General features: G+C 46.1%; 55 non-coding genes across 55 annotated transcripts; 39 read left to right on the forward strand and 16 right to left on the reverse strand.

Annotated features, from left to right (window-relative positions):
• Positions 1 to 188: 188 nt before the first annotated feature.
• Positions 189 to 260, reverse strand: TRNAE-UUC (transfer RNA glutamic acid (anticodon UUC)). Its single transcript has one exon. It is a non-coding gene; the product is annotated as a tRNA-Glu (tRNA).
• A 521-nt stretch (positions 261 to 781) lies between these two features.
• Positions 782 to 853, forward strand: TRNAH-GUG (transfer RNA histidin (anticodon GUG)). The gene has a single exon. It is a non-coding gene; the product is annotated as a tRNA-His (tRNA).
• A 413-nt stretch (positions 854 to 1,266) lies between these two features.
• Positions 1,267 to 1,338, reverse strand: TRNAE-UUC (transfer RNA glutamic acid (anticodon UUC)). The gene has a single exon. It is a non-coding gene; the product is annotated as a tRNA-Glu (tRNA).
• Positions 1,339 to 1,784: 446 nt separating this feature from the next.
• On the forward strand, positions 1,785 to 1,857 carry TRNAR-ACG (transfer RNA arginine (anticodon ACG)). Its single transcript has one exon. It is a non-coding gene; the product is annotated as a tRNA-Arg (tRNA).
• Positions 1,858 to 1,865: 8 nt separating this feature from the next.
• On the forward strand, positions 1,866 to 1,937 carry TRNAH-GUG (transfer RNA histidin (anticodon GUG)). Its single transcript has one exon. It is a non-coding gene; the product is annotated as a tRNA-His (tRNA).
• A 413-nt stretch (positions 1,938 to 2,350) lies between these two features.
• TRNAE-UUC (transfer RNA glutamic acid (anticodon UUC)) lies at positions 2,351 to 2,422 on the reverse strand. The gene has a single exon. It is a non-coding gene; the product is annotated as a tRNA-Glu (tRNA).
• A 446-nt stretch (positions 2,423 to 2,868) lies between these two features.
• TRNAR-ACG (transfer RNA arginine (anticodon ACG)) lies at positions 2,869 to 2,941 on the forward strand. Its single transcript has one exon. It is a non-coding gene; the product is annotated as a tRNA-Arg (tRNA).
• An 8-nt stretch (positions 2,942 to 2,949) lies between these two features.
• TRNAH-GUG (transfer RNA histidin (anticodon GUG)) lies at positions 2,950 to 3,021 on the forward strand. Its single transcript has one exon. It is a non-coding gene; the product is annotated as a tRNA-His (tRNA).
• A 925-nt stretch (positions 3,022 to 3,946) lies between these two features.
• TRNAR-ACG (transfer RNA arginine (anticodon ACG)) lies at positions 3,947 to 4,019 on the forward strand. The gene has a single exon. It is a non-coding gene; the product is annotated as a tRNA-Arg (tRNA).
• Positions 4,020 to 4,512: 493 nt separating this feature from the next.
• On the reverse strand, positions 4,513 to 4,584 carry TRNAE-UUC (transfer RNA glutamic acid (anticodon UUC)). The gene has a single exon. It is a non-coding gene; the product is annotated as a tRNA-Glu (tRNA).
• A 440-nt stretch (positions 4,585 to 5,024) lies between these two features.
• Positions 5,025 to 5,097, forward strand: TRNAR-ACG (transfer RNA arginine (anticodon ACG)). The gene has a single exon. It is a non-coding gene; the product is annotated as a tRNA-Arg (tRNA).
• An 8-nt stretch (positions 5,098 to 5,105) lies between these two features.
• Positions 5,106 to 5,177, forward strand: TRNAH-GUG (transfer RNA histidin (anticodon GUG)). The gene has a single exon. It is a non-coding gene; the product is annotated as a tRNA-His (tRNA).
• A 413-nt stretch (positions 5,178 to 5,590) lies between these two features.
• Positions 5,591 to 5,662, reverse strand: TRNAE-UUC (transfer RNA glutamic acid (anticodon UUC)). Its single transcript has one exon. It is a non-coding gene; the product is annotated as a tRNA-Glu (tRNA).
• Positions 5,663 to 6,102: 440 nt separating this feature from the next.
• Positions 6,103 to 6,175, forward strand: TRNAR-ACG (transfer RNA arginine (anticodon ACG)). Its single transcript has one exon. It is a non-coding gene; the product is annotated as a tRNA-Arg (tRNA).
• An 8-nt stretch (positions 6,176 to 6,183) lies between these two features.
• Positions 6,184 to 6,255, forward strand: TRNAH-GUG (transfer RNA histidin (anticodon GUG)). The gene has a single exon. It is a non-coding gene; the product is annotated as a tRNA-His (tRNA).
• Positions 6,256 to 6,703: 448 nt separating this feature from the next.
• Positions 6,704 to 6,776, forward strand: TRNAR-ACG (transfer RNA arginine (anticodon ACG)). The gene has a single exon. It is a non-coding gene; the product is annotated as a tRNA-Arg (tRNA).
• A 722-nt stretch (positions 6,777 to 7,498) lies between these two features.
• Positions 7,499 to 7,571, forward strand: TRNAM-CAU (transfer RNA methionine (anticodon CAU)). Its single transcript has one exon. It is a non-coding gene; the product is annotated as a tRNA-Met (tRNA).
• A 218-nt stretch (positions 7,572 to 7,789) lies between these two features.
• TRNAR-ACG (transfer RNA arginine (anticodon ACG)) lies at positions 7,790 to 7,862 on the forward strand. Its single transcript has one exon. It is a non-coding gene; the product is annotated as a tRNA-Arg (tRNA).
• An 8-nt stretch (positions 7,863 to 7,870) lies between these two features.
• TRNAH-GUG (transfer RNA histidin (anticodon GUG)) lies at positions 7,871 to 7,942 on the forward strand. The gene has a single exon. It is a non-coding gene; the product is annotated as a tRNA-His (tRNA).
• A 925-nt stretch (positions 7,943 to 8,867) lies between these two features.
• Positions 8,868 to 8,940, forward strand: TRNAR-ACG (transfer RNA arginine (anticodon ACG)). The gene has a single exon. It is a non-coding gene; the product is annotated as a tRNA-Arg (tRNA).
• A 722-nt stretch (positions 8,941 to 9,662) lies between these two features.
• Positions 9,663 to 9,735, forward strand: TRNAM-CAU (transfer RNA methionine (anticodon CAU)). The gene has a single exon. It is a non-coding gene; the product is annotated as a tRNA-Met (tRNA).
• Positions 9,736 to 9,953: 218 nt separating this feature from the next.
• On the forward strand, positions 9,954 to 10,026 carry TRNAR-ACG (transfer RNA arginine (anticodon ACG)). The gene has a single exon. It is a non-coding gene; the product is annotated as a tRNA-Arg (tRNA).
• A 1,005-nt stretch (positions 10,027 to 11,031) lies between these two features.
• On the forward strand, positions 11,032 to 11,104 carry TRNAR-ACG (transfer RNA arginine (anticodon ACG)). The gene has a single exon. It is a non-coding gene; the product is annotated as a tRNA-Arg (tRNA).
• Positions 11,105 to 11,597: 493 nt separating this feature from the next.
• TRNAE-UUC (transfer RNA glutamic acid (anticodon UUC)) lies at positions 11,598 to 11,669 on the reverse strand. Its single transcript has one exon. It is a non-coding gene; the product is annotated as a tRNA-Glu (tRNA).
• A 443-nt stretch (positions 11,670 to 12,112) lies between these two features.
• Positions 12,113 to 12,185, forward strand: TRNAR-ACG (transfer RNA arginine (anticodon ACG)). The gene has a single exon. It is a non-coding gene; the product is annotated as a tRNA-Arg (tRNA).
• Positions 12,186 to 12,193: 8 nt separating this feature from the next.
• TRNAH-GUG (transfer RNA histidin (anticodon GUG)) lies at positions 12,194 to 12,265 on the forward strand. The gene has a single exon. It is a non-coding gene; the product is annotated as a tRNA-His (tRNA).
• A 413-nt stretch (positions 12,266 to 12,678) lies between these two features.
• TRNAE-UUC (transfer RNA glutamic acid (anticodon UUC)) lies at positions 12,679 to 12,750 on the reverse strand. Its single transcript has one exon. It is a non-coding gene; the product is annotated as a tRNA-Glu (tRNA).
• Positions 12,751 to 13,196: 446 nt separating this feature from the next.
• On the forward strand, positions 13,197 to 13,269 carry TRNAR-ACG (transfer RNA arginine (anticodon ACG)). Its single transcript has one exon. It is a non-coding gene; the product is annotated as a tRNA-Arg (tRNA).
• An 8-nt stretch (positions 13,270 to 13,277) lies between these two features.
• On the forward strand, positions 13,278 to 13,349 carry TRNAH-GUG (transfer RNA histidin (anticodon GUG)). Its single transcript has one exon. It is a non-coding gene; the product is annotated as a tRNA-His (tRNA).
• Positions 13,350 to 13,762: 413 nt separating this feature from the next.
• On the reverse strand, positions 13,763 to 13,834 carry TRNAE-UUC (transfer RNA glutamic acid (anticodon UUC)). Its single transcript has one exon. It is a non-coding gene; the product is annotated as a tRNA-Glu (tRNA).
• A 157-nt stretch (positions 13,835 to 13,991) lies between these two features.
• TRNAM-CAU (transfer RNA methionine (anticodon CAU)) lies at positions 13,992 to 14,064 on the forward strand. Its single transcript has one exon. It is a non-coding gene; the product is annotated as a tRNA-Met (tRNA).
• Positions 14,065 to 14,282: 218 nt separating this feature from the next.
• On the forward strand, positions 14,283 to 14,355 carry TRNAR-ACG (transfer RNA arginine (anticodon ACG)). The gene has a single exon. It is a non-coding gene; the product is annotated as a tRNA-Arg (tRNA).
• Positions 14,356 to 15,360: 1,005 nt separating this feature from the next.
• TRNAR-ACG (transfer RNA arginine (anticodon ACG)) lies at positions 15,361 to 15,433 on the forward strand. The gene has a single exon. It is a non-coding gene; the product is annotated as a tRNA-Arg (tRNA).
• A 493-nt stretch (positions 15,434 to 15,926) lies between these two features.
• Positions 15,927 to 15,998, reverse strand: TRNAE-UUC (transfer RNA glutamic acid (anticodon UUC)). Its single transcript has one exon. It is a non-coding gene; the product is annotated as a tRNA-Glu (tRNA).
• A 440-nt stretch (positions 15,999 to 16,438) lies between these two features.
• Positions 16,439 to 16,511, forward strand: TRNAR-ACG (transfer RNA arginine (anticodon ACG)). The gene has a single exon. It is a non-coding gene; the product is annotated as a tRNA-Arg (tRNA).
• Positions 16,512 to 16,519: 8 nt separating this feature from the next.
• TRNAH-GUG (transfer RNA histidin (anticodon GUG)) lies at positions 16,520 to 16,591 on the forward strand. Its single transcript has one exon. It is a non-coding gene; the product is annotated as a tRNA-His (tRNA).
• A 448-nt stretch (positions 16,592 to 17,039) lies between these two features.
• Positions 17,040 to 17,112, forward strand: TRNAR-ACG (transfer RNA arginine (anticodon ACG)). Its single transcript has one exon. It is a non-coding gene; the product is annotated as a tRNA-Arg (tRNA).
• Positions 17,113 to 17,581: 469 nt separating this feature from the next.
• On the reverse strand, positions 17,582 to 17,653 carry TRNAE-UUC (transfer RNA glutamic acid (anticodon UUC)). The gene has a single exon. It is a non-coding gene; the product is annotated as a tRNA-Glu (tRNA).
• Positions 17,654 to 18,094: 441 nt separating this feature from the next.
• On the forward strand, positions 18,095 to 18,167 carry TRNAR-ACG (transfer RNA arginine (anticodon ACG)). The gene has a single exon. It is a non-coding gene; the product is annotated as a tRNA-Arg (tRNA).
• Positions 18,168 to 18,175: 8 nt separating this feature from the next.
• Positions 18,176 to 18,247, forward strand: TRNAH-GUG (transfer RNA histidin (anticodon GUG)). The gene has a single exon. It is a non-coding gene; the product is annotated as a tRNA-His (tRNA).
• A 413-nt stretch (positions 18,248 to 18,660) lies between these two features.
• On the reverse strand, positions 18,661 to 18,732 carry TRNAE-UUC (transfer RNA glutamic acid (anticodon UUC)). Its single transcript has one exon. It is a non-coding gene; the product is annotated as a tRNA-Glu (tRNA).
• Positions 18,733 to 19,172: 440 nt separating this feature from the next.
• On the forward strand, positions 19,173 to 19,245 carry TRNAR-ACG (transfer RNA arginine (anticodon ACG)). Its single transcript has one exon. It is a non-coding gene; the product is annotated as a tRNA-Arg (tRNA).
• Positions 19,246 to 19,253: 8 nt separating this feature from the next.
• Positions 19,254 to 19,325, forward strand: TRNAH-GUG (transfer RNA histidin (anticodon GUG)). The gene has a single exon. It is a non-coding gene; the product is annotated as a tRNA-His (tRNA).
• Positions 19,326 to 19,773: 448 nt separating this feature from the next.
• TRNAR-ACG (transfer RNA arginine (anticodon ACG)) lies at positions 19,774 to 19,846 on the forward strand. Its single transcript has one exon. It is a non-coding gene; the product is annotated as a tRNA-Arg (tRNA).
• Positions 19,847 to 20,315: 469 nt separating this feature from the next.
• Positions 20,316 to 20,387, reverse strand: TRNAE-UUC (transfer RNA glutamic acid (anticodon UUC)). Its single transcript has one exon. It is a non-coding gene; the product is annotated as a tRNA-Glu (tRNA).
• A 446-nt stretch (positions 20,388 to 20,833) lies between these two features.
• TRNAR-ACG (transfer RNA arginine (anticodon ACG)) lies at positions 20,834 to 20,906 on the forward strand. The gene has a single exon. It is a non-coding gene; the product is annotated as a tRNA-Arg (tRNA).
• Positions 20,907 to 21,399: 493 nt separating this feature from the next.
• TRNAE-UUC (transfer RNA glutamic acid (anticodon UUC)) lies at positions 21,400 to 21,471 on the reverse strand. The gene has a single exon. It is a non-coding gene; the product is annotated as a tRNA-Glu (tRNA).
• A 446-nt stretch (positions 21,472 to 21,917) lies between these two features.
• On the forward strand, positions 21,918 to 21,990 carry TRNAR-ACG (transfer RNA arginine (anticodon ACG)). Its single transcript has one exon. It is a non-coding gene; the product is annotated as a tRNA-Arg (tRNA).
• Positions 21,991 to 21,998: 8 nt separating this feature from the next.
• TRNAH-GUG (transfer RNA histidin (anticodon GUG)) lies at positions 21,999 to 22,070 on the forward strand. Its single transcript has one exon. It is a non-coding gene; the product is annotated as a tRNA-His (tRNA).
• Positions 22,071 to 22,483: 413 nt separating this feature from the next.
• On the reverse strand, positions 22,484 to 22,555 carry TRNAE-UUC (transfer RNA glutamic acid (anticodon UUC)). Its single transcript has one exon. It is a non-coding gene; the product is annotated as a tRNA-Glu (tRNA).
• A 440-nt stretch (positions 22,556 to 22,995) lies between these two features.
• TRNAR-ACG (transfer RNA arginine (anticodon ACG)) lies at positions 22,996 to 23,068 on the forward strand. Its single transcript has one exon. It is a non-coding gene; the product is annotated as a tRNA-Arg (tRNA).
• Positions 23,069 to 23,076: 8 nt separating this feature from the next.
• On the forward strand, positions 23,077 to 23,148 carry TRNAH-GUG (transfer RNA histidin (anticodon GUG)). The gene has a single exon. It is a non-coding gene; the product is annotated as a tRNA-His (tRNA).
• A 413-nt stretch (positions 23,149 to 23,561) lies between these two features.
• On the reverse strand, positions 23,562 to 23,633 carry TRNAE-UUC (transfer RNA glutamic acid (anticodon UUC)). Its single transcript has one exon. It is a non-coding gene; the product is annotated as a tRNA-Glu (tRNA).
• Positions 23,634 to 24,073: 440 nt separating this feature from the next.
• Positions 24,074 to 24,146, forward strand: TRNAR-ACG (transfer RNA arginine (anticodon ACG)). Its single transcript has one exon. It is a non-coding gene; the product is annotated as a tRNA-Arg (tRNA).
• Positions 24,147 to 24,639: 493 nt separating this feature from the next.
• Positions 24,640 to 24,711, reverse strand: TRNAE-UUC (transfer RNA glutamic acid (anticodon UUC)). Its single transcript has one exon. It is a non-coding gene; the product is annotated as a tRNA-Glu (tRNA).
• Between the last annotated feature and the right edge of the window lie 384 nt (positions 24,712 to 25,095).

Below are 25,095 nucleotides of genomic sequence, written 5' to 3' on the forward strand. Positions count from 1 at the left end.
GTAGAAAAAAAATCAGTTTCATGATTTGAAAACTCATTTTTAAGCATGGATGGCATCAACAACCACTTGCAAGTGGCCTCGTTAGCGCAGCATTTTTGGCTGCCAAGAGCATCTGCAAACTAAGCCGCTTAATTCTGCAAGAAAGGTGCAGGCCTTTGAATGCAGGCACAAGCTTAGCAAAACACTCATTCCCATACCGGGAGTCGAACCCGGGGCGCCTGGGTGAAAACCAGGAATCCTAACCGCTAGACCATATGGGAAAAGTTGCTTTCACAGCTTGCTTTAAACTTTCCAATATATGTAGATATATACATGTACATATTAAAAAAAACAAAAAAAACAAAAGAAGTTTTGTGCTTACAGAATTCCATCTTATCTCTGGACGGCAACAACCAATCACACGCAAGATGCCTCGTTAGCGCAGTAGGTAGCGAGTCAGTCTCATAATCTGAAGGTCGTGAGTTCGATCCTCACACGGGGCATGGATCTATCCTTGTTTTTTCCCTCCGCCTTAACTGGATAGGCACTGCTCTTTGCCATTCAATACCGAAACGATACTGGATAATATGGAAAGGTAGCAAACAAGGCAGAAGGGTTTTGGCTAGGGGCTAAAAGCAACCGTGTTGAGGTCTTTGAATATGGCTGCGAGCGTAGCAAAAGTCCAAAATGGGGAGCATGATTAGTGGCAACCTCTCACACAGGGCCAGTGGCGCAATGGATAACGTGTCTGACTACGGATCAGAAGATTGTAGGTTCGACTCCTACCTGGCTCGTGAATGTCGCCGTGATCGTATAGTGGTTAGTACTCTGCGTTGTGGCCGCAGCAACCCCGGTTCGAATCCGGGTCACGGCATTCTTGATGAAAAAGCAAAGGTGCTCTTGTAGACGGCAAGCCTGAATGATACTTTTATGAACTTTTTGAGCGCTATCTTAATTCAGAGGGTCTTTCGATGTAGTTGCAAGCTTAGGAAAATGCTCATTCCCATACCGGGAGTCGAACCCGGGCCGCCTGGGTGAGAACCAGGAATCCTAACCGCTAGACCATATGGGAACCGCTGAGACCCTTTTTCAGTAATAAGTAGAAAAAAAATCAGTTTCATGATTTGAAAACTCATTTTTAAGCATGGATGGCATCAACAACCACTTGCAAGTGGCCTCGTTAGCGCAGCATTTTTGGCTGCCAAGAGCATCTGCAAACTAAGCCGCTTAATTCTGCAAGAAAGGTGCAGGCCTTTGAATGCAGGCACAAGCTTAGCAAAACACTCATTCCCATACCGGGAGTCGAACCCGGGCCGCCTGGGTGAAAACCAGGAATCCTAACCGCTAGACCATATGGGAAAAGTTGCTTTCACAGCTTGCTTTAAACTTTCCAATATATGTAGATATATACATGTACATATTAAAAAAAAACAAAAAAAAAAAAACAAAAGAAGTTTTGTGCTTACAGAATTCCATCTTATCTCTGGACGGCAACAACCAATCACACGCAAGATGCCTCGTTAGCGCAGTAGGTAGCGAGTCAGTCTCATAATCTGAAGGTCGTGAGTTCGATCCTCACACGGGGCATGGATCTATCCTTGTTTTTTCCCTCCGCCTTAACTGGATGGGCACTGCTCTTTGCCATTCAATACCGAAACGATACTGGATAATATGGAAAGGTAGCAAACAAGGCAGAAGGGTTTTGGCTAGGGGCTAAAAGCAACCGTGTTGAGGTCTTTGAATATGGCTGCGAGCGTAGCAAAAGTCCAAAATGGGGAGCATGATTAGTGGCAACCTCTCACACAGGGCCAGTGGCGCAATGGATAACGCGTCTGACTACGGATCAGAAGATTGTAGGTTCGACTCCTACCTGGCTCGTGAATGTCGCCGTGATCGTATAGTGGTTAGTACTCTGCGTTGTGGCCGCAGCAACCCCGGTTCGAATCCGGGTCACGGCATTCTTGATGAAAAAGCAAAGGTGCTCTTGTAGACGGCAAGCCTGAATGATACTTTTATGAACTTTTTGAGCGCTATCTTAATTCAGAGGGTCTTTCGATGTAGTTGCAAGCTTAGGAAAATGCTCATTCCCATACCGGGAGTCGAACCCGGGCCGCCTGGGTGAGAACCAGGAATCCTAACCGCTAGACCATATGGGAACCGCTGAGACCCTTTTTCAGTAATAAGTAGAAAAAAAATCAGTTTCATGATTTGAAAACTCATTTTTAAGCATGGATGGCATCAACAACCACTTGCAAGTGGCCTCGTTAGCGCAGCATTTTTGGCTGCCAAGAGCATCTGCAAACTAAGCCGCTTAATTCTGCAAGAAAGGTGCAGGCCTTTGAATGCAGGCACAAGCTTAGCAAAACACTCATTCCCATACCGGGAGTCGAACCCGGGCCGCCTGGGTGAAAACCAGGAATCCTAACCGCTAGACCATATGGGAAAAGTTGCTTTCACAGCTTGCTTTAAACTTTCCAATATATGTAGATATATACATGTACATATTAAAAAAAAACAAAAAAAAAAAAACAAAAGAAGTTTTGTGCTTACAGAATTCCATCTTATCTCTGGACGGCAACAACCAATCACACGCAAGATGCCTCGTTAGCGCAGTAGGTAGCGAGTCAGTCTCATAATCTGAAGGTCGTGAGTTCGATCCTCACACGGGGCATGGATCTATCCTTGTTTTTTCCCTCCGCCTTAACTGGATAGGCACTGCTCTTTGCCATTCAATACCGAAACGATACTGGATAATATGGAAAGGTAGCAAACAAGGCAGAAGGGTTTTGGCTAGGGGCTAAAAGCAACCGTGTTGAGGTCTTTGAATATGGCTGCGAGCGTAGCAAAAGTCCAAAATGGGGAGCATGATTAGTGGCAACCTCTCACACAGGGCCAGTGGCGCAATGGATAACGCGTCTGACTACGGATCAGAAGATTGTAGGTTCGACTCCTACCTGGCTCGTGAATGTCGCCGTGATCGTATAGTGGTTAGTACTCTGCGTTGTGGCCGCAGCAACCCCGGTTCGAATCCGGGTCACGGCATTCTTGATGAAAAAGCAAAGGTGCTCTTGTAGACGGCAAGCCTGAATGATACTTTTATGAACTTTTTGAGCGCTATCTTAATTCAGAGGGTCTTTCGATGTAGTTGCAAGCTTAGGAAAATGCTCATTCCCATACCGGGAGTCGAACCCGGGCCGCCTGGGTGAGAACCAGGAATCCTAACCGCTAGACCATATGGGAACCGCTGAGACCCTTTTTCAGTAATAAGTAGAAAAAAAATCAGTTTCATGATTTGAAAACTCATTTTTAAGCATGGATGGCATCAACAACCACTTGCAAGTGGCCTCGTTAGCGCAGCATTTTTGGCTGCCAAGAGCATCTGCAAACTAAGCCGCTTAATTCTGCAAGAAAAGTGCAGGCCTTTGAATGCAGGCACAAGCTTAGCAAAACACTCATTCCCATACCGGGAGTCGAACCCGGGCCGCCTGGGTGAAAACCAGGAATCCTAACCACTAGTCCATATGGGAAAAGTTGCTTTCACAGCTTGCTTTAAACTTTCCAATATATGTAGATATATACATGTACATATTAAAAAAAAAAAATAAAAAAAAAGAAGTTTTGTGCTTACAGAATTCCATCTTATCTCTGGACGGCAACAACCAATCACACGCAAGATGCCTCGTTAGCGCAGTAGGTAGCGAGTCAGTCTCATAATCTGAAGGTCGTGAGTTCGATCCTCACACGGGGCATGGATCTATCCTTGTTTTTTCCCTCCGCCTTAACTGGATAGGCACTGCTCTTTGCCATTCAATACCGAAACGATACTGGATAATATGGAAAGGTAGCAAACAAGGCAGAAGGGTTTTGGCTAGGGGCTAAAAGCAACCGTGTTGAGGTCTTTGAATATGGCTGCGAGCGTAGCAAAAGTCCAAAATGGGGAGCATGATTAGTGGCAACCTCTCACACAGGGCCAGTGGCGCAATGGATAACGCGTCTGACTACGGATCAGAAGATTGTAGGTTCGACTCCTACCTGGCTCGTGAATGTCGCCGTGATCGTATAGTGGTTAGTACTCAGCGGTGTGGCCGCAGCAACCCCGGTTCGAATCCGGGTCACGGCATTCTTGATGAAAAAGCAAAGGTGCTCTTGTAGACGGCAAGCCTGAATGATACTTTTATGAACTTTTTGAGCGCTATCTTAATTCAGAGGGTCTTTCGATGTAGTTGCAAGCTTAGGAAACTGCTCATTCCCATACCGGGAGTCGAACCCGGGCCGCCTGGGTGAGAACCAGGAATCCTAACCGCTAGACCATATGGGAACCGCTGAGACCCTTTTTCAGTAATAAGTAGAAAAAAAATCAGTTTCATGATTTGAAAACTCATTTTTAAGCATGGATGGCATCAACAACCACTTGCAAGTGGCCTCGTTAGCGCAGCATTTTTGGCTGCCAAGAGCATCTGCAAACTAAGCCGCTTAATTCTGCAAGAAAGGTGCAGGCCTTTGAATGCAGGCACAAGCTTAGCAAAACACTCATTCCCATACCGGGAGTCGAACCCGGGCCGCCTGGGTGAAAACCAGGAATCCTAACCGCTAGACCATATGGGAAAAGTTGCTTTCACAGCTTGCTTTAAACTTTCCAATATATGTAGATATATACATGTACATATTAAAAAAAAAAAAAAAAAAAAAAGAAGTTTTGTGCTTACAGAATTCCATCTTATCTCTGGACGGCAACAACCAATCACACGCAAGATGCCTCGTTAGCGCAGTAGGTAGCGAGTCAGTCTCATAATCTGAAGGTCGTGAGTTCGATCCTCACACGGGGCATGGATCTATCCTTGTTTTTTCCCTCCGCCTTAACTGGATAGGCACTGCTCTTTGCCATTCAATACCGAAACGATACTGGATAATATGGAAAGGTAGCAAACAAGGCAGAAGGGTTTTGGCTAGGGGCTAAAAGCAACCGTGTTGAGGTCTTTGAATATGGCTGCGAGCGTAGCAAAAGTCCAAAATGGGGAGCATGATTAGTGGCAACCTCTCACACAGGGCCAGTGGCGCAATGGATAACGCGTCTGACTACGGATCAGAAGATTGTAGGTTCGACTCCTACCTGGCTCGTGAATGTCGCCGTGATCGTATAGTGGTTAGTACTCTGCGTTGTGGCCGCAGCAACCCCGGTTCGAATCCGGGTCACGGCATTCTTGATGAAAAAGCAAAGGTGCTCTTGTAGACGGCAAGCCTGAATGATACTTTTATGAACTTTTTGAGCGCTATCTTAATTCAGAGGGTCTTTCGATGTAGTTGCAAGCTTAGGAAAATGCTCATTCCCATACCGGGAGTCGAACCCGGGCCGCCTGGGTGAGAACCAGGAATCCTAACCGCTAGACCATATGGGAACCGCTGAGACCCTTTTTCAGTAATAAGTAGAAAAAAAATCAGTTTCATGATTTGAAAACTCATTTTTAAGCATGGATGGCATCAACAACCACTTGCAAGTGGCCTCGTTAGCGCAGCATTTTTGGCTGCCAAGAGCATCTGCAAACTAAGCCGCTTAATTCTGCAAGAAAGGTGCAGGCCTTTGAATGCAGGCACAAGCTTAGCAAAACACTCATTCCCATACCGGGAGTCGAACCCGGGCCGCCTGGGTGAAAACCAGGAATCCTAACCGCTAGACCATATGGGAAAAGTTGCTTTCACAGCTTGCTTTAAACTTTCCAATATATGTAGATATATACATGTACATATTAAAAAAAAAAAAAAAAGCAAAAGAAGTTTTGTGCTTACAGAATTCCATCTTATCTCTGGACGGCAACAACCAATCACACGCAAGATGCCTCGTTAGCGCAGTAGGTAGCGCGTCAGTCTCATAATCTGAAGGTCGTGAGTTCGATCCTCACATGGGGCATGGATCTATCCTTGTTTTTTCCCTCCGCCTTAACTGGATAGGCACTGCTCTTTGCCATTCAATACCGAAACGATACTGGATAATATGGAAAGGTAGCAAACAAGGCAGAAGGGTTTTGGCTAGGGGCTAAAAGCAACCGTGTTGAGGTCTTTGAATATGGCTGCGAGCGTAGCAAAAGTCCAAAATGGGGAGCATGATTAGTGGCAACCTCTCACACAGGGCCAGTGGCGCAATGGATAACGCGTCTGACTACGGATCAGAAGATTGTAGGTTCGACTCCTACCTGGCTCGTGAATGTCGCCGTGATCGTATAGTGGTTAGTACTCTGCGTTGTGGCCGCAGCAACCCCGGTTCGAATCCGGGTCACGGCATTCTTGATGAAAAAGCAAAGGTGCTCTTGTAGACGGCAAGCCTGAATGATACTTTTATGAACTTTTTGAGCGCTATCTTAATTCAGAGGGTCTTTCGATGTAGTTGCAAGCTTAGGAAAATGCTCATTCCCATACCGGGAGTCGAACCCGGGCCGCCTGGGTGAGAACCAGGAATCCTAACCGCTAGACCATATGGGAACCGCTGAGACCCTTTTTCAGTAATAAGTAGAAAAAAAATCAGTTTCATGATTTGAAAACTCATTTTTAAGCATGGATGGCATCAACAACCACTTGCAAGTGGCCTCGTTAGCGCAGCATTTTTGGCTGCCAAGAGCATCTGCAAACTAAGCCGCTTAATTCTGCAAGAAAAGTGCAGGCCTTTGAATGCAGGCACAAGCTTAGCAAAACACTAAAATGGGGAGCATGATTAGTGGCAACCTCTCACACAGGGCCAGTGGCGCAATGGATAACGCGTCTGACTACGGATCAGAAGATTGTAGGTTCGACTCCTACCTGGCTCGTGAATGTCGCCGTGATCGTATAGTGGTTAGTACTCTGCGGTGTGGCCGCAGCAACCCCGGTTCGAATCCGGGTCACGGCATTCTTGATGAAAAAGCAAAGGTGCTCTTGTAGACGGCAAGCCTGAATGATACTTTTATGAACTTTTTGAGCGCTATCTTAATTCAGAGGGTCTTTCGATGTAGTTGCAAGCTTAGGAAAATGCTCATTCCCATACCGGGAGTCGAACCCGGGCCGCCTGGGTGAGAACCAGGAATCCTACCCGCTAGACCATATGGGAACCGCTGAGACCCTTTTTCAGTAATAAGTAGAAAAAAAATCAGTTTCATGATTTGAAAACTCATTTTTAAGCATGGATGGCATCAACAACCACTTGCAAGTGGCCTCGTTAGCGCAGCATTTTTGGCTGCCAAGAGCATCTGCAAACTAAGCCGCTTAATTCTGCAAGAAAGGTGCAGGCCTTTGAATGCAGGCACAAGCTTAGCAAAACACTCATTCCCATACCGGGAGTCGAACCCGGGCCGCCTGGGTGAAAACCAGGAATCCTAAACGCTAGACCATATGGGAAAAGTTGCTTTCACAGCTTGCTTTAAACTTTCCAATATATGTAGATATATACATGTACATATTAAAAAAAAAACAAAAAACAAAAAAACAAAAGAAGTTTTGTGCTTACAGAATTCCATCTTATCTCTGGACGGCAACAACCAATCACACACAAGATGCCTCGTTAGCGCAGTGGGTAGCGCGTCAGGCTCATAATCTGAAGGTCGTGAGTTCGATCCTCACACGGGGCATGGATCTATCCTTGTTTTTTCCCTCCGCCTTAACTGGATAGGCACTGCTCTTTGCCATTCAATACCGAAACGATACTGGATAATATGGAAAGGTAGCAAACAAGGCAGAAGGGTTTTGGCTAGGGGCTAAAAGCAACCGTGTTGAGGTCTTTGAATATGGCTGCGAGCGTAGCAAAAGTCCAAAATGGGGAGCATGATTAGTGGCAACCTCTCACACAGGGCCAGTGGCGCAATGGATAACGCGTCTGACTACGGATCAGAAGATTGTAGGTTCGACTCCTACCTGGCTCGTGAATGTCGCCGTGATCGTATAGTGGTTAGTACTCTGCGTTGTGGCCGCAGCAACCCCGGTTCGAATCCGGGTCACGGCATTCTTGATGAAAAAGCAAAGGTGCTCTTGTAGACGGCAAGCCTGAATGATACTTTTATGAACTTTTTGAGCGCTATCTTAATTCAGAGGGTCTTGCGATGTAGTTGCAAGCTTAGGAAAATGCTCATTCCCATACCGGGAGTCGAACCCGGGCCGCCTGGGTGAGAACCAGGAATCCTAACCGCTAGACCATATGGGAACCGCTGAGACCCTTTTTCAGTAATAAGTAGAAAAAAAATCAGTTTCATGATTTGAAAACTCATTTTTAAGCATGGATGGCATCAACAACCACTTGCAAGTGGCCTCGTTAGCGCAGCATTTTTGGCTGCCAAGAGCATCTGCAAACTAAGCCGCTTAATTCTGCAAGAAAAGTGCAGGCCTTTGAATGCAGGCACAAGCTTAGCAAAACACTCATTCCCATACCGGGAGTCGAACCCGGGCCGCCTGGGTGAAAACCAGGAATCCTAACCACTAGTCCATATGGGAAAAGTTGCTTTCACAGCTTGCTTTAAACTTTCCAATATATGTAGATATATACATGTACATATTAAAAAAAAAAAATAAAAAAAAAGAAGTTTTGTGCTTACAGAATTCCATCTTATCTCTGGACGGCAACAACCAATCACACGCAAGATGCCTCGTTAGCGCAGTAGGTAGCGAGTCAGTCTCATAATCTGAAGGTCGTGAGTTCGATCCTCACACGGGGCATGGATCTATCCTTGTTTTTTCCCTCCGCCTTAACTGGATAGGCACTGCTCTTTGCCATTCAATACCGAAACGATACTGGATAATATGGAAAGGTAGCAAACAAGGCAGAAGGGTTTTGGCTAGGGGCTAAAAGCAACCGTGTTGAGGTCTTTGAATATGGCTGCGAGCGTAGCAAAAGTCCAAAATGGGGAGCATGATTAGTGGCAACCTCTCACACAGGGCCAGTGGCGCAATGGATAACGCGTCTGACTACGGATCAGAAGATTGTAGGTTCGACTCCTACCTGGCTCGTGAATGTCGCCGTGATCATATAGTGGTTAGTACTCTGCGTTGTGGCCGCAGCAACCCCGGTTCGAATCCGGGTCACGGCATTCTTGATGAAAAAGCAAAGGTGCTCTTGTAGACGGCAAGCCTGAATGATACTTTTATGAACTTTTTGAGCGCTATCTTAATTCAGAGGGTCTTTCGATGTAGTTGCAAGCTTAGGAAAATGCTCATTCCCATACCGGGAGTCGAACCCGGGCCGCCTGGGTGAGAACCAGGAATCCTACCCGCTAGACCATATGGGAACCGCTGAGACCCTTTTTCAGTAATAAGTAGAAAAAAAATCAGTTTCATGATTTGAAAACTCATTTTTAAGCATGGATGGCATCAACAACCACTTGCAAGTGGCCTCGTTAGCGCAGCATTTTTGGCTGCCAAGAGCATCTGCAAACTAAGCCGCTTAATTCTGCAAGAAAGGTGCAGGCCTTTGAATGCAGGCACAAGCTTAGCAAAACACTCATTCCCATACCGGGAGTCGAACCCGGGCCGCCTGGGTGAAAACCAGGAATCCTAAACGCTAGACCATATGGGAAAAGTTGCTTTCACAGCTTGCTTTAAACTTTCCAATATATGTAGATATATACATGTACATATTAAAAAAAAAACAAAAAACAAAAAAACAAAAGAAGTTTTGTGCTTACAGAATTCCATCTTATCTCTGGACGGCAACAACCAATCACACACAAGATGCCTCGTTAGCGCAGTGGGTAGCGCGTCAGGCTCATAATCTGAAGGTCGTGAGTTCGATCCTCACACGGGGCATGGATCTATCCTTGTTTTTTCCCTCCGCCTTAACTGGATAGGCACTGCTCTTTGCCATTCAATACCGAAACGATACTGGATAATATGGAAAGGTAGCAAACAAGGCAGAAGGGTTTTGGCTAGGGGCTAAAAGCAACCGTGTTGAGGTCTTTGAATATGGCTGCGAGCGTAGCAAAAGTCCAAAATGGGGAGCATGATTAGTGGCAACCTCTCACACAGGGCCAGTGGCGCAATGGATAACGCGTCTGACTACGGATCAGAAGATTGTAGGTTCGACTCCTACCTGGCTCGTGAATGTCGCCGTGATCGTATAGTGGTTAGTACTCTGCGGTGTGGCCGCAGCAACCCCGGTTCGAATCCGGGTCACGGCATTCTTGATGAAAAAGCAAAGGTGCTCTTGTAGACGGCAAGCCTGAATGATACTTTTATGAACTTTTTGAGCGCTATCTTAATTCAGAGGGTCTTTCGATGTAGTTGCAAGCTTAGGAAAATGCTCATTCCCATACCGGGAGTCGAACCCGGGCCGCCTGGGTGAGAACCAGGAATCCTAACCGCTAGACCATATGGGAACCGCTGAGACCCTTTTTCAGTAATAAGTAGAAAAAAAATCAGTTTCATGATTTGAAAACTCATTTTTAAGCATGGATGGCATCAACAACCACTTGCAAGTGGCCTCGTTAGCGCAGCATTTTTGGCTGCCAAGAGCATCTGCAAACTAAGCCGCTTAATTCTGCAAGAAAAGTGCAGGCCTTTGAATGCAGGCACAAGCTTAGCAAAACACTCATTCCCATACCGGGAGTCGAACCCGGGCCGCCTGGGTGAAAACCAGGAATCCTAACCACTAGTCCATATGGGAAAAGTTGCTTTCACAGCTTGCTTTAAACTTTCCAATATATGTAGATATATACATGTACATATTAAAAAAAAAAAATAAAAAAAAAGAAGTTTTGTGCTTACAGAATTCCATCTTATCTCTGGACGGCAACAACCAATCACACGCAAGATGCCTCGTTAGCGCAGTAGGTAGCGAGTCAGTCTCATAATCTGAAGGTCGTGAGTTCGATCCTCACACGGGGCATGGATCTATCCTTGTTTTTTCCCTCCGCCTTAACTGGATAGGCACTGCTCTTTGCCATTCAATACCGAAACGATACTGGATAATATGGAAAGGTAGCAAACAAGGCAGAAGGGTTTTGGCTAGGGGCTAAAAGCAACCGTGTTGAGGTCTTTGAATATGGCTGCGAGCGTAGCAAAAGTCCAAAATGGGGAGCATGATTAGTGGCAACCTCTCACACAGGGCCAGTGGCGCAATGGATAACGCGTCTGACTACGGATCAGAAGATTGTAGGTTCGACTCCTACCTGGCTCGTGAATGTCGCAGTGATCGTATAGTGGTTAGTACTCTGCGGTGTGGCCGCAGCAACCCCGGTTCGAATCCGGGTCACGGCATTCTTGATGAAAAAGCAAAGGTGCTCTTGTAGACGGCAAGCCTGAATGATACTTTTATGAACTTTTTGAGCGCTATCTTAATTCAGAGGGTCTTTCGATGTAGTTGCAAGCTTAGGAAAATGCTCATTCCCATACCGGGAGTCGAACCCGGGCCGCCTGGGTGAGAACCAGGAATCCTAACCGCTAGACCATATGGGAACCGCTGAGACCCTTTTTCAGTAATAAGTAGAAAAAAAATCAGTTTCATGATTTGAAAACTCATTTTTAAGCATGGATGGCATCAACAACCACTTGCAAGTGGCCTCGTTAGCGCAGCATTTTTGGCTGCCAAGAGCATCTGCAAACTAAGCCGCTTAATTCTGCAAGAAAGGTGCAGGCCTTTGAATGCAGGCACAAGCTTAGCAAAACACTCATTCCCATACCGGGAGTCGAACCCGGGCCGCCTGGGTGAAAACCAGGAATCCTAACCGCTAGACCATATGGGAAAAGTTGCTTTCACAGCTTGCTTTAAACTTTCCAATATATGTAGATATATACATGTACATATTAAAAAAAAAAAAAAAAAAAAAAAAAGAAGTTTTGTGCTTACAGAATTCCATCTTATCTCTGGACGGCAACAACCAATCACACGCAAGATGCCTCGTTAGCGCAGTAGGTAGCGAGTCAGTCTCATAATCTGAAGGTCGTGAGTTCGATCCTCACACGGGGCATGGATCTATCCTTGTTTTTTCCCTCCGCCTTAACTGGATAGGCACTGCTCTTTGCCATTCAATACCGAAACGATACTGGATAATATGGAAAGGTAGCAAACAAGGCAGAAGGGTTTTGGCTAGGGGCTAAAAGCAACCGTGTTGAGGTCTTTGAACATGGCTGCGAGCGTAGCAAAAGTCCAAAATGGGGAGCATGATTAGTGGCAACCTCTCACACAGGGCCAGTGGCGCAATGGATAACGCGTCTGACTACGGATCAGAAGATTGTAGGTTCGACTCCTACCTGGCTCGTGAATGTCGCCGTGATCGTATAGTGGTTAGTACTCTGCGTTGTGGCCGCAGCAACCCCGGTTCGAATCCGGGTCACGGCATTCTTGATGAAAAAGCAAAGGTGCTCTTGTAGACGGCAAGCCTGAATGATACTTTTATGAACTTTTTGAGCGCTATCTTAATTCAGAGGGTCTTTCGATGTAGTTGCAAGCTTAGGAAAATGCTCATTCCCATACCGGGAGTCGAACCCGGGCCGCCTGGGTGAGAACCAGGAATCCTAACCGCTAGACCATATGGGAACCGCTGAGACCCTTTTTCAGTAATAAGTAGAAAAAAAATCAGTTTCATGATTTGAAAACTCATTTTTAAGCATGGATGGCATCAACAACCACTTGCAAGTGGCCTCGTTAGCGCAGCATTTTTGGCTGCCAAGAGCATCTGCAAACTAAGCCGCTTAATTCTGCAAGAAAGGTGCAGGCCTTTGAATGCAGGCACAAGCTTAGCAAAACACTCATTCCCATACCGGGAGTCGAACCCGGGCCGCCTGGGTGAAAACCAGGAATCCTAACCGCTAGACCATATGGGAAAAGTTGCTTTCACAGCTTGCTTTAAACTTTCCAATATATGTAGATATATACATGTACATATTAAAAAAAAACAAAAAAAAAAAAACAAAAGAAGTTTTGTGCTTACAGAATTCCATCTTATCTCTGGACGGCAACAACCAATCACACGCAAGATGCCTCGTTAGCGCAGTAGGTAGCGAGTCAGTCTCATAATCTGAAGGTCGTGAGTTCGATCCTCACACGGGGCATGGATCTATCCTTGTTTTTTCCCTCCGCCTTAACTGGATAGGCACTGCTCTTTGCCATTCAATACCGAAACGATACTGGATAATATGGAAAGGTAGCAAACAAGGCAGAAGGGTTTTGGCTAGGGGCTAAAAGCAACCGTGTTGAGGTCTTTGAATATGGCTGCGAGCGTAGCAAAAGTCCAAAATGGGGAGCATGATTAGTGGCAACCTCTCACACAGGGCCAGTGGCGCAATGGATAACGCGTCTGACTACGGATCAGAAGATTGTAGGTTCGACTCCTACCTGGCTCGTGAATGTCGCCGTGATCGTATAGTGGTTAGTACTCTGCGTTGTGGCCGCAGCAACCCCGGTTCGAATCCGGGTCACGGCATTCTTGATGAAAAAGCAAAGGTGCTCTTGTAGACGGCAAGCCTGAATGATACTTTTATGAACTTTTTGAGCGCTATCTTAATTCAGAGGGTCTTTCGATGTAGTTGCAAGCTTAGGAAAATGCTCATTCCCATACCGGGAGTCGAACCCGGGCCGCCTGGGTGAGAACCAGGAATCCTAACCGCTAGACCATATGGGAACCGCTGAGACCCTTTTTCAGTAATAAGTAGAAAAAAAATCAGTTTCATGATTTGAAAACTCATTTTTAAGCATGGATGGCATCAACAACCACTTGCAAGTGGCCTCGTTAGCGCAGCATTTTTGGCTGCCAAGAGCATCTGCAAACTAAGCCGCTTAATTCTGCAAGAAAGGTGCAGGCCTTTGAATGCAGGCACAAGCTTAGCAAAACACTCATTCCCATACCGGGAGTCGAACCCGGGCCGCCTGGGTGAAAACCAGGAATCCTAACCGCTAGACCATATGGGAAAAGTTGCTTTCACAGCTTGCTTTAAACTTTCCAATATATGTAGATATATACATGTACATATTAAAAAAAAAACAAAAAACAAAAAAACAAAAGAAGTTTTGTGCTTACAGAATTCCATCTTATCTCTGGACGGCAACAACCAATCACACACAAGATGCCTCGTTAGCGCAGTGGGTAGCGCGTCAGGCTCATAATCTGAAGGTCGTGAGTTCGATCCTCACACGGGGCATGGATCTATCCTTGTTTTTTCCCTCCGCCTTAACTGGATAGGCACTGCTCTTTGCCATTCAATACCGAAACGATACTGGATAATATGGAAAGGTAGCAAACAAGGCAGAAGGGTTTTGGCTAGGGGCTAAAAGCAACCGTGTTGAGGTCTTTGAATATGGCTGCGAGCGTAGCAAAAGTCCAAAATGGGGAGCATGATTAGTGGCAACCTCTCACACAGGGCCAGTGGCGCAATGGATAACGCGTCTGACTACGGATCAGAAGATTGTAGGTTCGACTCCTACCTGGCTCGTGAATGTCGCCGTGATCGTATAGTGCTTAGTACTCTGCGTTGTGGCCGCAGCAACCCCGGTTCGAATCCGGGTCACGGCATTCTTGATGAAAAAGCAAAGGTGCTCTTGTAGACGGCAAGCCTGAATGATACTTTTATGAACTTTTTGAGCGCTATCTTAATTCAGAGGGTCTTTCGATGTAGTTGCAAGCTTAGGAAAATGCTCATTCCCATACCGGGAGTCGAACCCGGGCCGCCTGGGTGAGAACCAGGAATCCTAACCGCTAGACCATATGAGAACCGCTGAGACCCTTTTTCAGTAATAAGTAGAAAAAAAATCAGTTTCATGATTTGAAAACTCATTTTTAAGCATGGATGGCATCAACAACCACTTGCAAGTGGCCTCGTTAGCGCAGCATTTTTGGCTGCCAAGAGCATCTGCAAACTAAGCCGCTTAATTCTGCAAGAAAAGTGCAGGCCTTTGAATGCAGGCACAAGCTTAGCAAAACACTCATTCCCATACCGGGAGTCGAACCCGGGCCGCCTGGGTGAAAACCAGGAATCCTAACCACTAGTCCATATGGGAAAAGTTGCTTTCACAGCTTGCTTTAAACTTTCCAATATATGTAGATATATACATGTACATATTAAAAAAAAAAAATAAAAAAAAAGAAGTTTTGTGCTTACAGAATTCCATCTTATCTCTGGACGGCAACAACCAATCACACGCAAGATGCCTCGTTAGCGCAGTAGGTAGCGAGTCAGTCTCATAATCTGAAGGTCGTGAGTTCGATCCTCACACGGGGCATGGATCTATCCTTGTTTTTTCCCTCCGCCTTAACTGGATAGGCACTGCTCTTTGCCATTCAATACCGAAACGATACTGGATAATATGGAAAGGTAGCAAACAAGGCAGAAGGGTTTTGGCTAGGGGCTAAAAGCAACCGTGTTGAGGTCTTTGAATATGGCTGCGAGCGTAGCAAAAGTCCAAAATGGGGAGCATGATTAGTGGCAACCTCTCACACAGGGCCAGTGGCGCAATGGATAACGCGTCTGACTACGGATCAGAAGATTGTAGGTTCGACTCCTACCTGGCTCGTGAATGTCGCCGTGATCGTATAGTGGTTAGTACTCAGCGGTGTGGCCGCAGCAACCCCGGTTCGAATCCGGGTCACGGCATTCTTGATGAAAAAGCAAAGGTGCTCTTGTAGACGGCAAGCCTGAATGATACTTTTATGAACTTTTTGAGCGCTATCTTAATTCAGAGGGTCTTTCGATGTAGTTGCAAGCTTAGGAAACTGCTCATTCCCATACCGGGAGTCGAACCCGGGCCGCCTGGGTGAGAACCAGGAATCCTAACCGCTAGACCATATGGGAACCGCTGAGACCCTTTTTCAGTAATAAGTAGAAAAAAAATCAGTTTCATGATTTGAAAACTCATTTTTAAGCATGGATGGCATCAACAACCACTTGCAAGTGGCCTCGTTAGCGCAGCATTTTTGGCTGCCAAGAGCATCTGCAAACTAAGCCGCTTAATTCTGCAAGAAAGGTGCAGGCCTTTGAATGCAGGCACAAGCTTAGCAAAACACTCATTCCCATACCGGGAGTCGAACCCGGGCCGCCTGGGTGAAAACCAGGAATCCTAACCGCTAGACCATATGGGAAAAGTTGCTTTCACAGCTTGCTTTAAACTTTCCAATATATGTAGATATATACATGTACATATTAAAAAAAAAAAAAAAAAAAAAAGAAGTTTTGTGCTTACAGAATTCCATCTTATCTCTGGACGGCAACAACCAATCACACGCAAGATGCCTCGTTAGCGCAGTAGGTAGCGAGTCAGTCTCATAATCTGAAGGTCGTGAGTTCGATCCTCACACGGGGCATGGATCTATCCTTGTTTTTTCCCTCCGCCTTAACTGGATAGGCACTGCTCTTTGCCATTCAATACCGAAACGATACTGGATAATATGGAAAGGTAGCAAACAAGGCAGAAGGGTTTTGGCTAGGGGCTAAAAGCAACCGTGTTGAGGTCTTTGAATATGGCTGCGAGCGTAGCAAAAGTCCAAAATGGGGAGCATGATTAGTGGCAACCTCTCACACAGGGCCAGTGGCGCAATGGATAACGCGTCTGACTACGGATCAGAAGATTGTAGGTTCGACTCCTACCTGGCTCGTGAATGTCGCCGTGATCGTATAGTGGTTAGTACTCTGCGTTGTGGCCGCAGCAACCCCGGTTCGAATCCGGGTCACGGCATTCTTGATGAAAAAGCAAAGGTGCTCTTGTAGACGGCAAGCCTGAATGATACTTTTATGAACTTTTTGAGCGCTATCTTAATTCAGAGGGTCTTTCGATGTAGTTGCAAGCTTAGGAAAATGCTCATTCCCATACCGGGAGTCGAACCCGGGCCGCCTGGGTGAGAACCAGGAATCCTAACCGCTAGACCATATGGGAACCGCTGAGACCCTTTTTCAGTAATAAGTAGAAAAAAAATCAGTTTCATGATTTGAAAACTCATTTTTAAGCATGGATGGCATCAACAACCACTTGCAAGTGGCCTCGTTAGCGCAGCATTTTTGGCTGCCAAGAGCATCTGCAAACTAAGCCGCTTAATTCTGCAAGAAAAGTGCAGGCCTTTGAATGCAGGCACAAGCTTAGCAAAACACTAAAATGGGGAGCATGATTAGTGGCAACCTCTCACACAGGGCCAGTGGCGCAATGGATAACGCGTCTGACTACGGATCAGAAGATTGTAGGTTCGACTCCTACCTGGCTCGTGAATGTCGCCGTGATCGTATAGTGGTTAGTACTCTGCGGTGTGGCCGCAGCAACCCCGGTTCGAATCCGGGTCACGGCATTCTTGATGAAAAAGCAAAGGTGCTCTTGTAGACGGCAAGCCTGAATGATACTTTTATGAACTTTTTGAGCGCTATCTTAATTCGATGTAGTTGCAAGCTTAGGAAAATGCTCATTCCCATACCGGGAGTCGAACCCGGGCCGCCTGGGTGAGAACCAGGAATCCTAACCGCTAGACCATATGGGAACCGCTGAGACCCTTTTTCAGTAATAAGTAGAAAAAAAATCAGTTTCATGATTTGAAAACTCATTTTTAAGCATGGATGGCATCAACAACCACTTGCAAGTGGCCTCGTTAGCGCAGCCAAGAGCATCTGCAAACTAAGCCGCTTAATTCTGCAAGAAAGGTGCAGGCCTTTGAATGCAGGCACAAGCTTAGCAAAACACTCATTCCCATACCGGGAGTCGAACCCGGGCCGCCTGGGTGAAAACCAGGAATCCTAACCGCTAGACCATATGGGAAAAGTTGCTTTCACAGCTTGCTTTAAACTTTCCAATATATGTAGATATATACATGTACATATTAAAAAAAAACAAAAAAAAAAAAAGAAGTTTTGTGCTTACAGAATTCCATCTTATCTCTGGACGGCAACAACCAATCACACGCAAGATGCCTCGTTAGCGCAGTAGGTAGCGAGTCAGTCTCATAATCTGAAGGTCGTGAGTTCGATCCTCACACGGGCCATGGATCTATCCTTGTTTTTTCCCTCCGCCTTAACTGGATAGGCACTGCTCTTTGCCATTCAATACCGAAACGATACTGGATAATATGGAAAGGTAGCAAACAAGGCAGAAGGGTTTTGGGTAGGGGCTAAAAGCAACCGTGTTGAGGTCTTTGAACATGGCTGCGAGCGTAGCAAAAGTCCAAAATGGGGAGCATGATTAGTGGCAACCTCTCACACAGGGCCAGTGGCGCAATGGATAACGCGTCTGACTACGGATCAGAAGATTGTAGGTTCGACTCCTACCTGGCTCGTGAATGTCGCCGTGATCGTATAGTGGTTAGTACTCTGCGTTGTGGCCGCAGCAACCCCGGTTCGAATCCGGGTCACGGCATTCTTGATGAAAAAGCAAAGGTGCTCTTGTAGACGGCAAGCCTGAATGATACTTTTATGAACTTTTTGAGCGCTATCTTAATTCAGAGGGTCTTTCGATGTAGTTGCAAGCTTAGGAAACTGCTCATTCCCATACCGGGAGTCGAACCCGGGCCGCCTGGGTGAGAACCAGGAATCCTAACCGCTAGACCATATGGGAACCGCTGAGACCCTTTTTCAGTAATAAGTAGAAAAAAAATCAGTTTCATGATTTGAAAACTCATTTTTAAGCATGGATGGCATCAACAACCACTTGCAAGTGGCCTCGTTAGCGCAGCATTTTTGGCTGCCAAGAGCATCTGCAAACTAAGCCGCTTAATTCTGCAAGAAAGGTGCAGGCCTTTGAATGCAGGCACAAGCTTAGCAAAACACTCATTCCCATACCGGGAGTCGAACCCGGGCCGCCTGGGTGAAAACCAGGAATCCTAACCGCTAGACCATATGGGAAAAGTTGCTTTCACAGCTTGCTTTAAACTTTCCAATATATGTAGATATATACATGTACATATTAAAAAAAAAAAAAAAAGCAAAAGAAGTTTTGTGCTTACAGAATTCCATCTTATCTCTGGACGGCAACAACCAATCACACGCAAGATGCCTCGTTAGCGCAGTAGGTAGCGCGTCAGTCTCATAATCTGAAGGTCGTGAGTTCGATCCTCACATGGGGCATGGATCTATCCTTGTTTTTTCCCTCCGCCTTAACTGGATAGGCACTGCTCTTTGCCATTCAATACCGAAACGATACTGGATAATATGGAAAGGTAGCAAACAAGGCAGAAGGGTTTTGGCTAGGGGCTAAAAGCAACCGTGTTGAGGTCTTTGAATATGGCTGCGAGCGTAGCAAAAGTCCAAAATGGGGAGCATGATTAGTGGCAACCTCTCACACAGGGCCAGTGGCGCAATGGATAACGCGTCTGACTACGGATCAGAAGATTGTAGGTTCGACTCCTACCTGGCTCGTGAATGTCGCCGTGATCGTATAGTGGTTAGTACTCTGCGTTGTGGCCGCAGCAACCCCGGTTCGAATCCGGGTCACGGCATTCTTGATGAAAAAGCAAAGGTGCTCTTGTAGACGGCAAGCCTGAATGATACTTTTATGAACTTTTTGAGCGCTATCTTAATTCAGAGGGTCTTTCGATGTAGTTGCAAGCTTAGGAAAATGCTCATTCCCATACCGGGAGTCGAACCCGGGCCGCCTGGGTGAGAACCAGGAATCCTAACCGCTAGACCATATGGGAACCGCTGAGACCCTTTTTCAGTAATAAGTAGAAAAAAAATCAGTTTCATGATTTGAAAACTCATTTTTAAGCATGGATGGCATCAACAACCACTTGCAAGTGGCCTCGTTAGCGCAGCATTTTTGGCTGCCAAGAGCATCTGCAAACTAAGCCGCTTAATTCTGCAAGAAAAGTGCAGGCCTTTGAATGCAGGCACAAGCTTAGCAAAACACTAAAATGGGGAGCATGATTAGTGGCAACCTCTCACACAGGGCCAGTGGCGCAATGGATAACGCGTCTGACTACGGATCAGAAGATTGTAGGTTCGACTCCTACCTGGCTCGTGAATGTCGCCGTGATCGTATAGTGGTTAGTACTCTGCGGTGTGGCCGCAGCAACCCCGGTTCGAATCCGGGTCACGGCATTCTTGATGAAAAAGCAAAGGTGCTCTTGTAGACGGCAAGCCTGAATGATACTTTTATGAACTTTTTGAGCGCTATCTTAATTCGATGTAGTTGCAAGCTTAGGAAAATGCTCATTCCCATACCGGGAGTCGAACCCGGGCCGCCTGGGTGAGAACCAGGAATCCTAACCGCTAGACCATATGGGAACCGCTGAGACCCTTTTTCAGTAATAAGTAGAAAAAAAATCAGTTTCATGATTTGAAAACTCATTTTTAAGCATGGATGGCATCAACAACCACTTGCAAGTGGCCTCGTTAGCGCAGCCAAGAGCATCTGCAAACTAAGCCGCTTAATTCTGCAAGAAAGGTGCAGGCCTTTGAATGCAGGCACAAGCTTAGCAAAACACTCATTCCCATACCGGGAGTCGAACCCGGGCCGCCTGGGTGAAAACCAGGAATCCTAACCGCTAGACCATATGGGAAAAGTTGCTTTCACAGCTTGCTTTAAACTTTCCAATATATGTAGATATATACATGTACATATTAAAAAAAAACAAAAAAAAAAAAACAAAAGAAGTTTTGTGCTTACAGAATTCCATCTTATCTCTGGACGGCAACAACCAATCACACGCAAGATGCCTCGTTAGCGCAGTAGGTAGCGAGTCAGTCTCATAATCTGAAGGTCGTGAGTTCGATCCTCACACGGGCCATGGATCTATCCTTGTTTTTTCCCTCCGCCTTAACTGGATGGGCACTGCTCTTTGCCATTCAATACCGAAACGATACTGGATAATATGGAAAGGTAGCAAACAAGGCAGAAGGGTTTTGGCTAGGGGCTAAAAGCAACCGTGTTGAGGTCTTTGAATATGGCTGCGAGCGTAGCAAAAGTCCAAAATGGGGAGCATGATTAGTGGCAACCTCTCACACAGGGCCAGTGGCGCAATGGATAACGCGTCTGACTACGGATCAGAAGATTGTAGGTTCGACTCCTACCTGGCTCGTGAATGTCGCCGTGATCGTATAGTGGTTAGTACTCTGCGTTGTGGCCGCAGCAACACCGGTTCGAATCCGGGTCACGGCATTCTTGATGAAAAAGCAAAGGTGCTCTTGTAGACGGCAAGCCTGAATGATACTTTTATGAACTTTTTGAGCGCTATCTTAATTCAGAGGGTCTTTCGATGTAGTTGCAAGCTTAGGAAAATGCTCATTCCCATACCGGGAGTCGAACCCGGGCCGCCTGGGTGAGAACCAGGAATCCTAACCGCTAGACCATATGGGAACCGCTGAGACCCTTTTTCAGTAATAAGTAGAAAAAAAATCAGTTTCATGATTTGAAAACTCATTTTTAAGCATGGATGGCATCAACAACCACTTGCAAGTGGCCTCGTTAGCGCAGCATTTTTGGCTGCCAAGAGCATCTGCAAACTAAGCCGCTTAATTCTGCAAGAAAGGTGCAGGCCTTTGAATGCAGGCACAAGCTTAGCAAAACACTCATTCCCATACCGGGAGTCGAACCCGGGCCGCCTGGGTGAAAACCAGGAATCCTAACCGCTAGACCATATGGGAAAAGTTGCTTTCACAGCTTGCTTTAAACTTTCCAATATATGTAGATATATACATGTACATATTAAAAAAAAACAAAAAAAAAAAAACAAAAGAAGTTTTGTGCTTACAGAATTCCATCTTATCTCTGGACGGCAACAACCAATCACACGCAAGATGCCTCGTTAGCGCAGTAGGTAGCGAGTCAGTCTCATAATCTGAAGGTCGTGAGTTCGATCCTCACACGGGGCATGGATCTATCCTTGTTTTTTCCCTCCGCCTTAACTGGATAGGCACTGCTCTTTGCCATTCAATACCGAAACGATACTGGATAATATGGAAAGGTAGCAAACAAGGCAGAAGGGTTTTGGGTAGGGGCTAAAAGCAACCGTGTTGAGGTCTTTGAACATGGCTGCGAGCGTAGCAAAAGTCCAAAATGGGGAGCATGATTAGTGGCAACCTCTCACACAGGGCCAGTGGCGCAATGGATAACGCGTCTGACTACGGATCAGAAGATTGTAGGTTCGACTCCTACCTGGCTCGTGAATGTCGCCGTGATCGTATAGTGGTTAGTACTCTGCGTTGTGGCCGCAGCAACCCCGGTTCGAATCCGGGTCACGGCATTCTTGATGAAAAAGCAAAGGTGCTCTTGTAGACGGCAAGCCTGAATGATACTTTTATGAACTTTTTGAGCGCTATCTTAATTCAGAGGGTCTTTCGATGTAGTTGCAAGCTTAGGAAACTGCTCATTCCCATACCGGGAGTCGAACCCGGGCCGCCTGGGTGAGAACCAGGAATCCTAACCGCTAGACCATATGGGAACCGCTGAGACCCTTTTTCAGTAATAAGTAGAAAAAAAATCAGTTTCATGATTTGAAAACTCATTTTTAAGCATGGATGGCATCAACAACCACTTGCAAGTGGCCTCGTTAGCGCAGCATTTTTGGCTGCCAAGAGCATCTGCAAACTAAGCCGCTTAATTCTGCAAGAAAGGTGCAGGCCTTTGAATGCAGGCACAAGCTTAGCAAAACACTCATTCCCATACCGGGAGTCGAACCCGGGCCGCCTGGGTGAAAACCAGGAATCCTAACCGCTAGACCATATGGGAAAAGTTGCTTTCACAGCTTGCTTTAAACTTTCCAATATATGTAGATATATACATGTACATATTAAAAAAAAAAAAAAAAGCAAAAGAAGTTTTGTGCTTACAGAATTCCATCTTATCTCTGGACGGCAACAACCAATCACACGCAAGATGCCTCGTTAGCGCAGTAGGTAGCGCGTCAGTCTCATAATCTGAAGGTCGTGAGTTCGATCCTCACATGGGGCATGGATCTATCCTTGTTTTTTCCCTCCGCCTTAACTGGATAGGCACTGCTCTTTGCCATTCAATACCGAAACGATACTGGATAATATGGAAAGGTAGCAAACAAGGCAGAAGGGTTTTGGCTAGGGGCTAAAAGCAACCGTGTTGAGGTCTTTGAATATGGCTGCGAGCGTAGCAAAAGTCCAAAATGGGGAGCATGATTAGTGGCAACCTCTCACACAGGGCCAGTGGCGCAATGGATAACGCGTCTGACTACGGATCAGAAGATTGTAGGTTCGACTCCTACCTGGCTCGTGAATGTCGCCGTGATCGTATAGTGGTTAGTACTCTGCGTTGTGGCCGCAGCAACCCCGGTTCGAATCCGGGTCACGGCATTCTTGATGAAAAAGCAAAGGTGCTCTTGTAGACGGCAAGCCTGAATGATACTTTTATGAACTTTTTGAGCGCTATCTTAATTCAGAGGGTCTTTCGATGTAGTTGCAAGCTTAGGAAAATGCTCATTCCCATACCGGGAGTCGAACCCGGGCCGCCTGGGTGAGAACCAGGAATCCTAACCGCTAGACCATATGGGAACCGCTGAGACCCTTTTTCAGTAATAAGTAGAAAAAAAATCAGTTTCATGATTTGAAAACTCATTTTTAAGCATGGATGGCATCAACAACCACTTGCAAGTGGCCTCGTTAGCGCAGCATTTTTGGCTGCCAAGAGCATCTGCAAACTAAGCCGCTTAATTCTGCAAGAAAAGTGCAGGCCTTTGAATGCAGGCACAAGCTTATCAAAACACTCATTCCCATACCGGGAGTCGAACCCGGGCCGCCTGGGTGAAAACCAGGAATCCTAACCGCTAGACCATATGGGAAAAGTTGCTTTCACAGCTTGCTTTAAACTTTCCAATATATGTAGATATATACATGTACATATTAAAAAAAAAAAATAAAAAAAAAGAAGTTTTGTGCTTACAGAATTCCATCTTATCTCTGGACGGCAACAACCAATCACACGCAAGATGCCTCGTTAGCGCAGTAGGTAGCGAGTCAGTCTCATAATCTGAAGGTCGTGAGTTCGATCCTCACACGGGGCATGGATCTATCCTTGTTTTTTCCCTCCGCCTTAACTGGATAGGCACTGCTCTTTGCCATTCAATACCGAAACGATACTGGATAATATGGAAAGGTAGCAAACAAGGCAGAAGGGTTTTGGCTAGGGGCTAAAAGCAACCGTGTTGAGGTCTTTGAATATGGCTGCGAGCGTAGCAAAAGTCCAAAATGGGGAGCATGATTAGTGGCAACCTCTCACACAGGGCCAGTGGCGCAATGGATAACGCGTCTGACTACGGATCAGAAGATTGTAGGTTCGACTCCTACCTGGCTCGTGAATGTCGCCGTGATCGTATAGTGGTTAGTACTCTGCGGTGTGGCCGCAGCAACCCCGGTTCGAATCCGGGTCACGGCATTCTTGATGAAAAAGCAAAGGTGCTCTTGTAGACGGCAAGCCTGAATGATACTTTTATGAACTTTTTGAGCGCTATCTTAATTCAGAGGGTCTTTCGATGTAGTTGCAAGCTTAGGAAAATGCTCATTCCCATACCGGGAGTCGAACCCGGGCCGCCTGGGTGAGAACCAGGAATCCTAACCGCTAGACCATATGGGAACCGCTGAGACCCTTTTTCAGTAATAAGTAGAAAAAAAATCAGTTTCATGATTTGAAAACTCATTTTTAAGCATGGATGGCATCAACAACCACTTGCAAGTGGCCTCGTTAGCGCAGCATTTTTGGCTGCCAAGAGCATCTGCAAACTAAGCCGCTTAATTCTGCAAGAAAGGTGCAGGCCTTTGAATGCAGGCACAAGCTTAGCAAAACACTCATTCCCATACCGGGAGTCGAACCCGGGCCGCCTGGGTGAAAACCAGGAATCCTAACCGCTAGACCATATGGGAAAAGTTGCTTTCACAGCTTGCTTTAAACTTTCCAATATATGTAGATATATACATGTACATATTAAAAAAAAACAAAAAAAAAAAAACAAAAGAAGTTTTGTGCTTACAGAATTCCATCTTATCTCTGGACGGCAACAACCAATCACACGCAAGATGCCTCGTTAGCGCAGTAGGTAGCGAGTCAGTCTCATAATCTGAAGGTCGTGAGTTCGATCCTCACACGGGGCATGGATCTATCCTTGTTTTTTCCCTCCGCCTTAACTGGATGGGCACTGCTCTTTGCCATTCAATACCGAAACGATACTGGATAATATGGAAAGGTAGCAAACAAGGCAGAAGGGTTTTGGCTAGGGGCTAAAAGCAACCGTGTTGAGGTCTTTGAAT

The sequence above is a fragment of the Eleutherodactylus coqui genome, chromosome 2, assembly GCF_035609145.1.
Source record: "Eleutherodactylus coqui strain aEleCoq1 chromosome 2, aEleCoq1.hap1, whole genome shotgun sequence".
In the NCBI taxonomy this organism is placed as follows: Eukaryota; Metazoa; Chordata; class Amphibia; order Anura; family Eleutherodactylidae; genus Eleutherodactylus; species Eleutherodactylus coqui.